Genomic DNA, 13,693 nt, shown 5'->3' with positions numbered 1-13,693 from the left:
CAGTTCAAAGAACCAGATGCATATTCCTCATGGGACGATACTGAGACTCGTCCACCCAGCCCTGTTCCTCCTCGCGTGCTAAACACCAGAGAGCTTCTTCTCAGTCTTCATCAGAAGGTAGATCACAACCACAAATGGGTCAAACGCCAGTTTGGTGCCATTGTGAAAACCCTCACTGAGACCCAGAACTCTGTGAAACTTAATCATCACTATCTGCATGAGGTTTTCGATCGCACGTGGGCCACTCTTGCATATTTGAAGACCCAGACTGAGCTTGAAGAAATGAACTTTGAGCAAGACTTTGAGTGGTCATGGCCTCCCAAGAAGAAGTTCAGGCCCATTCCAGTGCCAGATCTTGAAGACAGCTCCTTCTCGTCATTCCGCACCGCCGAATCTGATGAGGAACAACTCGACACCACAACAGGCCCAAGGAAGAAGACTACACCCAAGAAGCGTCAAGGATCTTCATCAACCGCCAAGAAATGAAGTCTTCATGGGTGTTAGTCCTCAATTTGTCCCTTTTAGTCACTTGATGACAAAGGGGGAGAAACTTGAGAGTTAGTCTTCAAACGGGATTTATTTTTGGGGCTTATGAACTATATCTAAGTTACAAACTCTTGGCTCTTCTGAAGCTTTTATGTAATGAGTTGTAACTTAAGCCCGATGGTACTCTGACGCCTTTTGAATGTTTTTCTTCGCATGCTTATTCCTCAAGTTTTAATGCAAGCATGCTAGAATTCGTCAGATACCATTTGCCATCATGCATCTTCATTTTCTTCATATAATATGTTATATGTATGCATGATTTACAAGATTCAGGGGGAGATCTCCATGATATAAATCATCAATGTGCATATGCTATAATAGCAAAATCCTCAAGGTATGCACATCTTCAGGGGGAGTCTCTGTGAATCTTGTCTTCAAATTCCTCAATTGAGTATTTACACTGCACATTTTTATTCCCTGCTGAAGACTTAACCTAATTGTCATCAACCACCAAAAAGGGGGAGATTGTAAGTGCATCTAGTGCCCCTTAGTGATTTTGGTGGTTTGAAGACTTATAGGTTAAGTATCTAATGTGTTTATAAGTGTACACAGGATCTATAAGTCATTGAGGAGTTTGAGATATTTGAAGAATATCGACCCCTAAAAATATATGTCTTCAGTTGAAGAAATTGGTCTGAAGCTGAAGAAATGAATCACGAGGAATCTGCGATGAAATTGATATTCCTCATGAAGATATTGATATTGAGAAGATCGGTGGTTCCTGAAGAAAATCATTTTGAAGAAATTGAAGCGTGAAGATTTACGTTTTCTGTTTTACTTTCTTCGCAGTTGATGAATAGGAACACCGTACTGTTAAAGGGGGTCAAAGTAATACTATGGAATGGATTTCCTCATGATGCTCAACCCAAGCCAAATCCTACCAAAAGCCTCAAGTGAGGAATATGAGTGACATGAGGACTCTCACAGTTGAGGGTCCCAACCGTTTCGATAGCCACGCTAAGTCACTTGTCTTATCCACTCCAACGGTCATATTATTTAAGGGCATTAATGTCAAATCATGTGGGGATGCTCCCAGGCTATAAATAGCCGCCCCCCACAACCACTAGCTGGTTGGCTACTCCGTTAAAAACTGACACTTGTCATAAGAGCAACCCAAATTCCTCAGAGCCTACGAGAGTAAATAATCAGTGAGGAAATACACCACCCACCGAAACCACAAACCAAACCTAGTGATTGAGCATCACTGAAGAAGTTGTTCCTGTGTGGGACTAAAGCCTTTTACCTTTGAGGACTGTGCATCCTCCAGACGGTTAGGTGTCATGGTCTAGAGCAATCCAGCAGTCAATTGTGGATCGCCGGGTGACCGAGTTTGTGAGGGTTTGGAAGTTTGGCTTGAAGACTTACCACGAGTGTTGGGCGAGGACTGTGTGTCCTTAGCTCAAGGAGAATACGATAGGGACTGTGTGTCCCGAGACTTGGTGTCCTTTGGTTTCAATACCAAGCCGCTCCAAACCAAATGTACAACTGTCACAGCAGTTGGAACTGGGTCATCAACAACAGTCTTCACCAAGAATCGGGTTCTAATTCCTCAACTCTTTACTTTCTTTGTATTATGTGTTGATGACTTTCACTGTGACTGTTTGAAGAATTTGCTGAAGACTTTCTCCGAATTTCCTCAACCCCAAATTCTTCACAATAGTTAATCATCATATGTATTCTGCGTGCCTGCTTACTGTGCAATCTGTTTTCATAATCTTCACTCGGTAATACTGTTGTTGTGAACGATTGCACGACTGATCCTTAACTGTTTCCGCTGTAAGTTAGTCATCAGTGAGGAATTTCCTCAAAAGGAATTTCCTCAGTGATGAAATTCTTAAAATCTCCTATTCACCCCCCTCTAGTCGATATAACGCACTTTCAGTGTGTTCTAGATGATTGTTAAGATGGTGAAAACTATGCTTCCTCTAGGTTAATTTGTTTGTCAACTTGCGTTCAATGTATGTGCATGTTTATAAACATATTTTCATTGTGGTGTAATATGTGTTTATCTTGAACCTTCTTGTGGGTGTGAGGATAATAATTGAATATTTTTAGAGCTGGTAGTATAACCTGTGGCACACCTGGGAGGCATACTAATGGCACGCCTGGGAGGCCTACTAATAGCGCACTTGGGAGGCATACTAATGGCGCACCTGGGAGTCATACTAATGGCGCAGCTGGAAGGCATACTAATGGTGCACCTGAGAGGCATACTAATGGCGCACCTGGGAGGCATACTAATGGCGCACCATGAGCTATACTAATGGTGCACTACCTGATGCGCCATTAGTATATGAGATACTAATGGCGCACCTATGGTGCGCCATTAGTAAAAAATTCTAATGGCGTGATGCTAGTGGCGCACCTATAGTGCGCCATTAGTAGCCAAAACAGGTGCGCCACTAGCAGGCCTTTTCCTAGTAGTGCGTCTCCATCGTATCTACTTTTCCAAACTCTTTTGCCCTTGTTTTGGACTCTAATTTGCATGATTTGAATGGAACTAACTTGAATTGACGCTGTTTTTAGCAGAATTGCCTTGGTGTTGTTTTTGTGCAGAAATGAAAGTTCTCCAAACGTCCTGAAAATTTACGGGGAGCATTTTTGGAAAATATGAAAAAAAAACTGCGCCAAGATCCACCTGAGGGGGTGGGCCAGTGGGCCACAAGCCCTACCTCCGCCACCCCCTCGTGGCGGTGGGCAAGCTTGTGGGGCCCACGCGGCTCTGCCGCCCCCAACCTTAGCTCTATAAGTTCACTTTCGTCCTAGAAAAAAAGATTTTGTCGCGTTTGCGATACGGAGGCGCCGCCACAACCTGTTCTTCATCTGGAGGGCAGATCTAGAGTCCGTTTTGGGCTCCGAAGAGGGGAAATCGTCGCCATCGTCATCCTCAACCTTCTTCCCTCTCCAATTCCATGAAGCTCTTCGTCGTTCATGAGTAATCTATTCGTAGGCTCGTTGGGCGGTGATGAGTAGGATGAGATCTATCATGTAATCAAGTTAGTTTTGACGAGGATTGAACCCTAGTATCCACTATGTTCTGAGATTGATGTTGCTACTACTTTGCCATGCTTAATGCTTGTCACTATGGTCCGAGTGCCATGATTTAAGATCTGAAATTATTATGTTGTCACCAATATATGTATGTTTTAGATCCGATCTTGCAAGTTGTAGTTACCTACTATGTGTTATGATCCAGCAACCCCGGAGTGACAATAACCGGAACCACTCCCGGTGATGACCATAGTTTGAGGAGTTCATGTGTTCACCAAGTGCTAATGCATTGGTCCGGTTCTTTATTAAAAGGAGAACCTTAATATCCCGTAGTTTCCTTTTGGACCCTGCTGCCACGGGAGGGATGGACAATAGATGTCATGCAAGTTCTTTTCCCTAAGCACGTATAACGACACACGGAATGCATGCCTACATCACATTGACGAACGGGAGCTAGCCACATATCTCTCCGTGTTATAACTGTTGCATGATGAATATCATCCAAACAAATCACCGACCCATTGCCTACGAGTTTGTCCTACTGCTGCTGTTACTACTGTTGTTGCTGCTGTTACTTGTCTTGCTCTGCTGCTGTTACTTGTCTTGCTCTGTTACTACTGTTGCTACTACTGTCGCTTGCTACTGTTGCTACTTGCTACTGTTGTCACTACTGTTGTTCCTTGCCACTGCTATTACTCGTTACATTGTGCTACCTGCTACAATCTTGATCGATGGTCGTTGACGGGAACTGACAATTTCTGTCAATGAGGCAACTTGGCGCCATTGATACAATCGTTAGAAATAGTCTGCCGTGTCAACAGATCGTTTCTGACACCGTTGTTATCATACTACTTTGCTTGCAAATAGTAATCTTTCAGGTGTGGTTGAATCTGACAAATTCAGCTGCTAATACTTGAGAGTCTTCTCTCACCTCCCGTCGTGCGAACCAACAAATTTGGGTTGAATACTCTATCCTTGAAAACTGCTGCGAACCCACGCGCTGCTGGGCCGTCAACAACATTCTTCTAGTTTCATTGTTCGGGAGTGCTAGTAGCATTCTTTTGGTGCGGTTGCAAGGGAAGGTTTGTTGTCATAGAATCAATATTCGTCTAGCTATTGCGAGAGAGTGGCAGTCAACGGCCATCTTTATTAATTATTCAACATAGATCTAATAAGAACATACATCAAACCATCCGAAGTCAGCACTCACACCTAGGAAACTCGAGACTGTGGAGTGCTATCACTCCCCATATCTAAAACCGGTGCCATCACCGATCCATCCACATAACGTATCGGAACCAACAACTGGTGCAGCAGACCTAAAGCGTACATCACATGCACACGTTTTAGACGCCGCCATCATCATCAGGCCGCTGACCCATCTTCAGGAGAGAGATCTGTATCATCCTTGCCAGTCCGTCCATCCGTTGACGCCACCACGACTCGTCAGTCCAGACGCGAAGATTCTGAAAGATCTCTCGTGCGTAGCACCTGCCGACCAGGCATGACACAGCGTAGCACCTGTCGGCCAGGAATGACTTGACATCTCCACCGAAAGCTCCGTGCAAGATGATCGATGCCACCACGGCGCCAAATAGCGCCACCGCCCTGCGCTCATTCGTCCAGACACGAAGATTCTGGAAGAACTGTCGTGCGTAGCACCAACCAACCAGGCATGACTCAGCGTAGCACCTGTCGACTAGGCATGACTTGACGGTTCCACCAAATCTTTGGGCCAGACGAAGCCGCTCCATCTCCTGCCTCTGTCATTCAATGTTGCTCCACAAACGATGCTCCCAAGAGAGAAACGACACCGTCTGATCTGGAAAGTCAGATCTTAGGGTTTCCACCGAAGCAGTGCCCACCACTAGCAACCGTCCAGGACCCACATAGTGCCCACCACCACTCAGCGCTCAAGGCGACGCCTTCAAGAAGGTCACGACGTTAAGGATGCCGCCGCCGCCCACCGGTGTTAGGGTTTTCACCTGAGAGGCACTGAGGTAGGAAGTGAGCAGACGTAGACCGACATCTCCAAGAAGAACAACGGCGCCCTTGAGCGTCGTCGTCGGCGCGGCCGGCCAGGGCCGACCAACGGGTTTCCCTTTATCTGAATCTCATCCACCAGCTTCATCCGCACCCACGCCGGCAACGTCAGGAAACCACGGGAGAGAAGCACGCCGCGGGTATCTGGATCAATGAAGATACAATCTGAACAGTGACGAGTACCACCACCCTGCGCTGGCCGATGGCGTCCGGGCACCGGATCCAGAAGGATCTGTCCCGAACTCAACGACGCACGCGACCACCATGTCTTGCCCCTCCCGCCGCCGCCACACCGCGCCGCAAGAACGAACCCCAGCCCTCGACGCGCTCCGCACGGCGCCGCGAGGATCCACATGCCCCGCCGCCGCACAGCACGCTAGTCCGTCGCCTTCTCACGATCGGCTGTCCCGCGCCAACCATGTTGCGTGAAGGGGAGAGGATCGCCGCCACCGCCCCTGCCGGCCAGGCTTCGCCCGGCGGCGCTGCTGACGGCGGCGAGGATGAAGGAGGAGCGAGGGGGCTAGGACTGGCGGCGGCGGCTAGGGTTACCCCTGGTCCCCCACGGGGGGGACAGGAGGGGGCGACGGAGGGGGTTACGGGGGGCGACGGGCGTACATATAACATATTTAAATAATAAATATCGTAGGTTACACAATATTACAAACTCATTGATACCAATGCAGTGTACAAACTGAAATCCATCCTCTTAGTATTATAAGATGTTTATTCCACAAGCATAACAGACACACGAACAATATATAGCAGGTCCAATGAACTGACCAAGCTCAGACAAACACACTCCCAAGCCACACGAGGGAGTCAAACAACTGCTGCTTAGTCAATCACTCAAGGTGCACACACATCGGTGCGAGCAGCCAAGAACCATGCTGCTTCTTATTTGAAAGCCACAATGCTAGGTGCGAGCCACCACAAGCTCACACCTGACAGACACAACAACACAAAGCAGCAGTAGGAGCCGATCGATCGATGACCGACACCACCTGCAAATCTCTTTCAAGCAACCCGGGAAGCACACAACAAACCAAACACATGCAGCAGACAACAGGACCTGCAGGATTGGGCGTCCATCTGGTCTCCCATTAAGGATGGAAGAACCACATCGGTGAAGCGCAGCGCAAGGATCACCTACACAATGTAAGTGGCAGAGTGCAGAAAAAAAGAGTGAATAACAAAGCTGACATCGAGTATGATGTTGGCAGTTCAGCAAAAATGGATTTGCTACATGTGTAAGTGAGAGTACCTGAGCACGGAGACCCTGGGCAGTTTCTTCTTGTAGTAGCGTGAGTGCAGCGGCGCCTCGAAGTGGTCGGGGCACACCTCCCCGTCCCACTCAAGCGCGTCCCAGACGTCTTTCTCAATCTCGGCGGTTGGCTTCTTCATGTCTCCGCTACGGGTCCCCACCACCGGAAGCCGGCGCAGGGCCCAACATCCTCTGATCTTGATGGTCTTGAGATTTGGTGCCACCATCTTGACCTCGCATATCTGCTGCAGCACTGGCAGGTCGTGCAGGTGGATGGTGGCCAGCTTCGGGAATGCTACATCTTGGGTGGATATTACCATTGGGTGCCACAGTTGGTGTAGCACGAATACGTGTCTGAGCTGTCCGCAGTGGATGATGTGCAGGGTCTCCAAACTTGGGAAGGAGTTGACCCATACAGGGAGCACAAACTGAAGGCTGGGGCAAGAGCATAATCGTAGGCACCGCAGATTCCTGAATGAACCATCATTGTAGTCTTGGTAACCCATTTTATTGCATACCCAGCGGGCCATCCGGAGATCTATCGCCCAGATGGTCTCCAGCTGCAAAAATCCACCTGATCGGATCGGGAAGAATTCATCCAGCTTGGGGCACCTCTCCATGCGGCATTGCCTTAGAAACGTCCATTTTCCCGAAAACATACTTCCAATAGTCGAGACATCATGGACATGCAATGATTCAACAAACCTTGTCATCACACGTACGAGGGCATAATCAAAGACGTGGCTCCCTTCAGCAATCTCAATATGCCGATTAAACTTATCAGTCGGAGGATTTGGGAAAACCTGCATCGGGGCATCACCAACTATGTCTTGGAGATCACCGTACCGGCCGTCTTGAACAATCTGCAGCGGGCCGAGTTGATCTCCATGCATGACGACCTTTTTCTCCTTGTAGGTCACTATGGATTGAACTGGTCCGTTAGACACCGGTGAGGTGGCATGGATATTAAAGCACACATCCTCAGGTTCATAATGATGAAACAGTGGATTCTCCAATGACCGAAAAAGCCTCGCATCCACAACACTGGCATGCACCTGCAGCCGAAATGATTTGTTCTGGTCAATGGACGGCGGACGACAGCCCGCTCCAGCTCGCGTGTCAATGCATAACAAATTCAAGGAAGGGATATCTGCCATGCTCCAAATTATTGCACAAAGGTTCTTACATCCTAGCAGAAATAATTGCTTCAGCATTGGGACTTCTAGCACCATAGTGCTGAAATCAAGTGTCTTAATTGCAGTTCCAGAGAGGTCAAGTTCGACGAGGTTGGGCAACCCACGCACAAACATATTTTCCAATTGTGTGCAGCCTTTGAGGGAAATACTAGACACACTAGCACCCTCCTTAGTAGTTGGGGTCGACGGGCGTTCTTGTTTGGCAGGCAGCTCAACAGTTGACGCCCGGTGGAAAGCTGGCCCATATCCGTCAAAGCTAAAGGACTTCAGCGAGTGAGGTAGCCCATCAGGGACAAGGACATTTTTAAGATCATTGCAATCATCCAGAATGAGCACCTGGAGACTACTTGCTTTAGATATGCCGTTTGGTAGAATTTTCGTCTCACTGTTGCCAGACAGGTCAAGTATTTCTAGCTTTTCCTTGTGCATGAATGAGTTGCCTAGGTATGCTGAAATATCTGGTCTACAAGCAGGCTTGATAACCCGAAACCATCTTAGGTTTGGTAGCTGCCCTTGTAAGCGAGTTGTGTATTGCCAACACCAGACTCCCTCTATGCTTAGCTCCATGAGGTTATCCATGAGGCCCATCTTTTCTGGTGATAAGATTTCATTCCAAGCAGTGTAGCGTAGGTCTAACACCCACAAGCTATCCAAGCAATCCCACTCAGTATGATCCTCTCCTTCACCGGTTCTGTCATCTGTACAGTGGTCCAGTCCAAGGAATCTTATGCTATGACATTTTAGAAAAGGGGGTGATGCAAAATTGAAGGCACAACAACAGAGAATTAGCACACCAAGGTTTCTGGAATGTTGAAATAAACTATTTGGCAATGCTGTTGGTTGACCAGATATTTGAAACTCCAAGAAGAATGATGATGTCTCTGCTGGTAAATTATTCATACCCAGTATTTCCCTATCCCTCAATGTGATTGAAATCCAACGGGATGAATCTTCTTCATATACACCATCTTCTTGAACTACAAGGAAAGGAAGCTTGAGATGTTTCTTGAACTTTGTGAGCACATCATCGTCCCACTCCCACCTTATCTCTCTATGCAATGCATCATTTATCTCCAATGTTACATCCTTTTGCAATATCCCATCACATATCCAATAACTGGACACAAGATCACCCCATGCAGAATTGGTCTTGTCAAAACTACATTGCAAGAATAGTTTGTACAAACAACAATCGACAACCATCATTGGATTGACTCCCTGGATCGGGATGCATGGATTGCCAGCAATTATGATAGCAGCCTCCTTACACAGTAGTGCATACCAGCCTCCAGTAAGTAAATTCTCTATCATACCATGAAGCAAAAGATGTGTGTACCTCAGTCCTTTCACTAGTTCATGTTTTCTGTAATTTTGTATGGTCAATATTCTCCTTCTATAGCACCATATCATCAGATTGTCACCAAAACTTGTAATTGGAGGAACACCAAAGTTGGTTAGGTCAACAAATTCGTTTTCACTGCCATTATGAAAAATCAATGCAAATTTGTTGTATTTCAGGATTTCATAGATTTCTCTTGACACAATTGTTATCTCATTCCTAGATCTTTCATCAACTCGTTCAAAATCATCCTCTTCATCCTCCTCATCCAGAATAGCCATTATTGAGCTTTGAAGCTCCAATTCCTCTGCGATTGCCCTCTGCAACCCTCTTCTATTTTTCCAATATGAGCAATCTATATGAATTATTTTATCAAAGCATAGTTTGGGAGTGGTTGTCCTATATGGGAGCACTTCCGCTATGGATCTAAGCACATCAGACGCCCCAAGTCGGTCCCAACCATGATAATAGATAACCCTATAATTTCTGAGAGACTAGCATGTTTCTTTCCCTTGTGTATTTACCGACCCGTACTTATAGAGCATTCTAGCTAACCACATAAATAGTTGCTTTTTCACATTTATAACTATGTCCGTCCCAGACGCCTGGTCCGTCCTCGGGTCACTGACATTGAAGTATGTATACATCGCATGCATGACTACAGGTTGGGTTGATGTATAAACACGCATGGGACATGAAAATCTAAACATAATTAGATGAAAGAAAACGATTAATTAGTAAGTTCATAAACATAATTTGCACAAGAGCATTACCCATGCTATGAATAGATGATACGCATACTCATGCATATTCGAGAAAAAGAGCATTACCCATGAAGTAACCATGATGAAGTTCTCTATCAAGACCAACAAACAAAAGCAGCAGCAGATGAATCAATCTAACCCATCTCTGGTGAAGGTGCGTCACCACTGCCTACATGCACAGCAACGACAACATGTTACATTTGAGCCTCAGCACACCAATATTAATTATCCAGTAACACGCCGGGCAATTTTATCTAGAATACGTTACAAGGACAAGGTTGAAGTCTCAAACCGAGCTAACAGAATGTCACTATTTTAGTATTTTCAGAAGTATGTGTGTACCTTGATAGTAGACAGGAGGAGCACAGCCTGAGAAACAGAGACTCGGACCAAGGCTCCGCGATTTTTAACTACAGCTCCGCCTGCTCCGGGCGCGGAGTTGTGGAGCGGAGGACCTCAATTTCAAGTATTTGACTTGAGAACAGAGCAAGGTTTGGCCTATGGAATATGGAAATCAGCCCTTCCTTCTGTAAACTAAGAAAGGCACAATTCCTTGCGTGTTATCCCTATACTGGAAGTGTCCCTTTTTCTTTTCTCCAGAGCATGCAATGATGATGGTGCCTGGTAGTGTACACTAGAATTCTCTACAATCTGGTACTGCTAGTGATGTAAAGCAGCAGCAGCAAAGTAACACACGTCTTTTTTTTTAAGTACAGTAACACACGCCTTTGCTCAAAGCAGACTCATAAACAGGCTCGGCGGACAATCTGGGGCACTTGGTGGAATGATACAATAAAATCAAAATGCACGTAAATACTTGCCACTGGGACTCAAAGTGCAGATGAATAGTTTCGGATATGAGGCCCTGAATAGTGTCGGCCACATAACGATGCTATGCATTATAAATTTCAGTTATGATATGCGACTCACAGATCCATGAAAAACACTTTGGGATAAGGCCGCTCTGGTGAGAGATGTGTGAGTGCTCTCGCAGCTCGCCTGATGACGCGCTCGGCGACTCCGCCGCGCCGCCGGGCCCCGCCGGGGCATCTGATGCCGCTGCATATTCTCTCCCCGCTGTTATCGACCACCCCCCCTCCCCCCCACCGTCGATGTGGATGCCTGCTCCCCTTTGAGGTAACCCTTGTTTGTTTTCTTATGGTAGTGCGATCTGTGCTCATTCACGTGACGTTGTTCCGCGTCCAGGCTCGGCCTTTCGCGAGAGTGTGCTACCGTCCTTTCTCTCCTCCGTGTCCCATGATCCTGAGTCCTTCCCTGACCTGGGCACGCCCGGCGTGCTCTACCTCGCCGCGTCATTCCCGGCGGCATGTTTCTCATGGTAGTGCGACCCGTGCTCGTTCACGTGACGTTGTTCCGTGTCCAGGCTCGGCCTTTCGCGAGCGTGTGCTGGTGTCCTTTCTCTCCTCCGTGTCCCATGATCATGGGTCCTTCCCTGACATGGGCGTGCTCTAGCTCATCGCGCCCTTCCCGACGGTGTGTTTCTCATGGTAGTGCAACCCATGCTCGTTCACGTGACGTTGTTCCGCGTCGAGGCTCGGCCTTTCGCGAGCATGTGCTGGCATCCTTTCTCTCCTCCGTGTCCCATGATCCTGGGTTCTTCCCTGACCTGGGCACGCCCGGCGTGGTCTAGCTCGTCGCGCCCTCCTCGGCGGCATGTTTCTCGATCGAAGGGGTCGCTGGACTCCTTTCCTACTTCTTCTGTGCCTCGGACGAGTGTCTCAAGGTCGTCCGTGTCGGTGAGCTCTTCTTCTCTGTCGAGGTCGCTAGTCCGGCGATTGTCGTGTTCCTCGTCGCCGTTGGCCCTGGCATCATGCCTGCCATTAACCTCTCCCTCTTTCCATTGCGTGGCGGCGCTCACGTGGCAGTGACCAGGGCACTGGCCCGAGCGAGGCGAATTGCTGCCCGTTGCCACCCACCGGGTGTTACTGCGTCCTCTAGCCGCGCTCGCCTCAGTAGCCTTTTAGGCATTTGGTGACCTGTCCCCTCCGAAGTTAATAGCCTCGGTTTGCTTTCCCTGCCTTCGGACACCGTTTCGGCTGCTGATTCGCCCAAAACCCACTGCGAATTCATTGCCCATCCTGCTCCCGATCTCCCTACGGGATTGTTCGTGCCTCCCAGCGACAACGCGGGCGTCGCTAGCGGTTGTCCGTTGCGCATTGACTGCCTGGAGGTTGACAGCTTCGCGGCGGTGGACCCGGTAGCATTTACATCCCCGTCTCCCGCATGGAAAAGGTCATACAAGGCTGCGACTGCTCTGTCAGCCACGCGTCAACCTACCCCCCCCCCCCCCCCCCCGCGCAGGCGCTTCCCCCCTCCTCTATCCTGGGCTGGTTGTTTTCACCGCCACTCCTCCCACCATCTCGTCCGCGACTGCCGCGAGCCCATTCGCTGTCGCCGCTGGTGGGTGTCTTGGCACCACGCAGGCTCGCCTCGCTGTGCCATGGCCTCCCTCTGCTGGCTTTCATCCCCCGCCGCGGCCTCCTCCTCCCTCGTGCAGCCAGCATGCACCTCCTCCTCTGCCTCCCCCCGCTCGGCGTCCGCCCAGTCCATTCCCGATGGTGCGCGCCCGCTACTCCAAACACCTTGCAAGCCTGGCCCTGCTTTGGTGGTTCAAGTTGGGAGAGGCCACCTCCCCTGCCCCTGACGTGGAGCCGATGGACGAGGCGCCGGTGGAGCGGAGTTTCCATGACATATCCACATCGGAAGTTGTCTCCTCGCCTCCTCCCTCCCCGATCCCTTCGTCATCGGTGTCCAAACACTCGGAGACGGTCGCGTCGGTGCTACGCGCCCCAGACCACGGTGAGGCTGCGGTCTTCCCTGCTTGGGCTTGGTGGGGGTGCCGCTGGCTCGGGCGACGCCCTATCCTCTCCCGTGGGCTCGCCTGCCACATCGGAGTAGTCCAGGTCCTCTGAGCGATCCATTGATGTGGAGTCAATGTGCCCGAACTCGGTTGAGGATTTCATGCCTCAGGATGACTACACCGCGACCATGAGGCTGGCGGTTGTCACCATCGAGCCGCCGAACGAGTTCCATAACGACACGGCGGCGGTTCAAGTGGGTGTTCTTCGCTCCATCAGCCACCTCCTCCTGGAGACGATTCCGTCGTCGATCGGCACCATGTACCTCTGGTTTGCCTCGGTGGAGGATCGCAAGGAGGCCATGGGCCACCAGCCATTCATGCATGAAGGGGTCCGCATCGAACTCCACCGCGAGGAAGTGTATGGGCGGGTTGTAACGCCCAAGATGCGATCTTATCCTTATTTTGGCAGGAGGGCCTCGACAGGGATAGAAGCACATCTCATCGTTTTGTAAGAATGGATATCGTTATAAGTACATGTACATAATAGATGAGTATATGGAATTAGCTTACACTCGCCACAAGCTACATAAATGATCACATCAATACATCAACATATTGAAACACCAGGTAGAAGAGCAGGGTGCGACTATGGACAAAAACAAACGATAAAAGAACTACGTCCATCCTTGCTATCCCAGGATGTCGCCCTGGAACCCATCCTAGATCGATGAT

At 48.9% G+C, this 13,693-nt stretch overlaps 1 long non-coding RNA gene across 1 annotated transcript; it reads right to left on the bottom strand.

Moving 5' to 3' along the window:
* Positions 1-6,664: 6,664 nt before the first annotated feature.
* On the bottom strand, positions 6,665-10,711 carry LOC123411825. Its single transcript, XR_006613335.1, has 3 exons — positions 10,483-10,711; positions 10,207-10,309; positions 6,665-6,726 (listed from the first exon to the last, which is right to left on the bottom strand). It is a non-coding gene; the product is annotated as an uncharacterized LOC123411825 (long non-coding RNA).
* Positions 10,712-13,693: the final 2,982 nt, after the last annotated feature.

Source organism: Hordeum vulgare, chromosome 7H (assembly GCF_904849725.1).
Source record: "Hordeum vulgare subsp. vulgare chromosome 7H, MorexV3_pseudomolecules_assembly, whole genome shotgun sequence".
Lineage (NCBI taxonomy): Eukaryota > Viridiplantae > Streptophyta > Magnoliopsida > Poales > Poaceae > Hordeum > Hordeum vulgare.
Note: the sequence above shows the minus strand (reverse complement) of the source record. Positions and strands in the feature narration are given on the sequence as shown.